Source organism: Myxocyprinus asiaticus, chromosome 2 (assembly GCF_019703515.2).
Source record: "Myxocyprinus asiaticus isolate MX2 ecotype Aquarium Trade chromosome 2, UBuf_Myxa_2, whole genome shotgun sequence".
In the NCBI taxonomy this organism is placed as follows: Eukaryota; Metazoa; Chordata; class Actinopteri; order Cypriniformes; family Catostomidae; genus Myxocyprinus; species Myxocyprinus asiaticus.
Genome location: NC_059345.1, coordinates 47,246,178 through 47,248,948, shown reverse-complemented (window position 1 = coordinate 47,248,948; position 2,771 = coordinate 47,246,178). Strand labels below are relative to the sequence as shown.

Below are 2,771 nucleotides of genomic sequence, written 5' to 3'. Positions count from 1 at the left end.
CACATCCTGATAGCAATCAATAATTTAAGTGGTCTAAATGTAAAAAAAAAAAAAAAAGAAAAAAAAATATATATATATATATATATATATATATATATATATATATATATATATATATATATATATATATATATATATATATCTTCTGTGGAAGGGACATGACTAAAAAATGATCGACCAATCATTGCATTCGGTCCGAATGTAATGATAGGATGTCCTTCCTGTCTGTCAATCTATATTTGCATACCGCCATGCAACTTGTTTGCACAGACAATCACACGTCATCAGCGCGGGTTCCTTGACACTGTGCAGAGCGAGCGCGAGAATGGAAGGCGAACTGCAGCTACCTTATGTTCCTCCTAAACCACCAGTAAAAGGAAACAAGAAAAGAAAGACCGTGTTTGAAACTTCTACAACGAAAAACGTCTGGATCAAGAGTGTGCTTAAAGCAGAATTAACATTGGCATTGCTTTTCCACGCCGGAGGCAACTGTGGGACTCAAAGGGTCTGAAAAATGACGCCATGGTTGCTGTTTTTCTTTTGGACAGGTAATTACATGGTTTGATTTATTTTTGATATATTTTGTTAATGTAATGAAGTATTTAGCTCATGTAGTTTGTGTACCTTTACGAATTATCTCAATGCTAACAGCAGCTACGGTGTAAAATGAAACAATTTTTATGTTTTCAAAGTTATGAAAACACTGCAACATCCACACCTTTGGTGCATGGATTCATAAGGCCACCACCACCAACTGTTTCGACTATTTCATCAGTCTCTCCCAAAACAGTGAGTACAATGTCATGTTTTTACTTGATAAAAGGATAGAGGAGGCGTGGCTTTGGAGACACCTCTGAAGTGAGGGCGGGCTCTATGCTTTCAAAGCTAGCTTGCTAACTGCTAGCCTCTCTGGATTACACACCCTAGCTTTAACACTCATAAACATGCAGAGAAGAATTTCCTTTTGCTTTTTGTTTGTATGTGCAATGGTATTGTGTAGTGAAATTGTGTCTGCATGCTGGGTGGAACTAATGTATGTGGAGTTATTAAATGCAATTGGACATGGTGTGTGAGTGTGTGTCTCCTAAAACACTGTTGTTTAAAGCCCAAACTTCAGATGATATGACAATTGGTGACTTCCCAATTATTTTTTCTATGCACAGTGTTAGCTGAGTAATTTTGTGTTAAAAATGATAATTTCAATAAACAGAGTCAATTGAAATGTACAATTATGTGTTTGATCAGAACTGCATAAGGATCAGTCCAATGCCTCCCCATTATTGTTGATTTGGTGAGGGTCTATCGAGCCAGCAAGCCAATCTCTTCAGTGGAGCACATCCAAGACAGTCCATATTCTCAAATCACCACAATGCCAGATATTAAGTGACATTTTGCCTACGACCTGCAGGGAGTCTAGGAGCAGCCCAGAGATCCCCAACAAATGTGCCCTGATCTGGATAATCCCCTACGCTTCCCTAACAAATGGGTCCAAAGCTGTACAAAAACCCCATGTATATACCTCCCATGACTGTGGATTTGGGCCTAACATGCTGAGTCTACATAGAGAGATATTGGAAGACAGTGTGAATAGAGCCTGAAATTCTAATGGCGGATGCACCATTTCAGTGGTTTAAATATGATTCCAATTGTGTTTGGCATTCTTCTGGAACCATGCAATCTTGTGTCCATTGCAGAAATATATAACGCTTTTTAGTGATATACAACATTGACTCTTTCTATTCTCTGCAGAGGTGATTGTATGACATTGAACGTGTCTAGCTTTTCTCCTTTTAATGAGCTCTTTTATTTTCCCACCACCAAGCATGTGATTGAATGAGTCCTGTCACAAAGGGTGACATGCAAATATAAAATTTCATAGCACTGTCTAAAACACATTGTATCCAATAATTAATTTTACACATCTCTGGAATTTATGTTTTATATTTCTCTCTTATATGTGAGCAGTGAGCAAGAATTGGTCTTGCCATGTTGAAGACAACATATGCTACAAATTATTTGCAAGTAATCAATGCCTTTAATAAGTAGGTAAAACCACATTTGCTCACTGACTCATTAAAGGCTCTTGAACAAATAATCTTTTCCCCTCTAAATGAGGCCACTCCAGCTCATCTTTAAACTTTTTTCTTTTAATCTTGTTTAATGTGTAATGTTTGTCACCATCAATAAATAAACATAAATCAGAGTTGAGTGGTGCTTCAGAAAGAGCTAATTCATTATTTACATGACTGTCTGAATAAAACATGCACTAAATGGTTTTATCAGCTTCACAACATTCATACCTGAGGAACTCAACTCAGAACATTAGTTTCAAAATTAACACTAATAGTTTTTTTCAGCAGGTCAGTGGCTTAGTAACTCATATTTAATCTTTTTCTTTTTTCTTTTTATTACTATTATTATTATTATTGACCTTGTGAAACCTTAGTAACCATATTATTACCATTTAGTTAATAATATTAGTTAATATTTAGTTAATAATCATATTATGCTATGTGTGCAGAATGGACCTTATTTCCACCTTTCTGATTCTCTCCTGCATTAAATCTCTTCATCTTTGCCCTGAAGTTGTTTTGTTGTCCCTCAAACTCCTCACTGAGCCACACAGCACTGCTGTGAAAAACTTCCTACTGGGAGTGTATCATCAAGTTGCATAATCCAGGCATGGCGAACTGTCATAACCCAACAGGGCCAAATCTTCTTGCCTGGATATTGGGACACCTTGAAAGCAAAGTCTTCAATGTAAATGTATC

At 36.6% G+C, this 2,771-nt stretch overlaps 1 long non-coding RNA gene across 1 annotated transcript; it reads left to right on the top strand.

Annotated features, from left to right (window-relative positions):
- Positions 1-306: 306 nt before the first annotated feature.
- On the top strand, positions 307-2,289 carry LOC127410112 (uncharacterized). Its single transcript, XR_007892081.1, has 3 exons — positions 307-548; positions 693-789; positions 1,246-2,289. It is a non-coding gene; the product is annotated as an uncharacterized LOC127410112 (long non-coding RNA).
- The last annotated feature ends 482 nt before the right edge of the window (positions 2,290-2,771 follow it).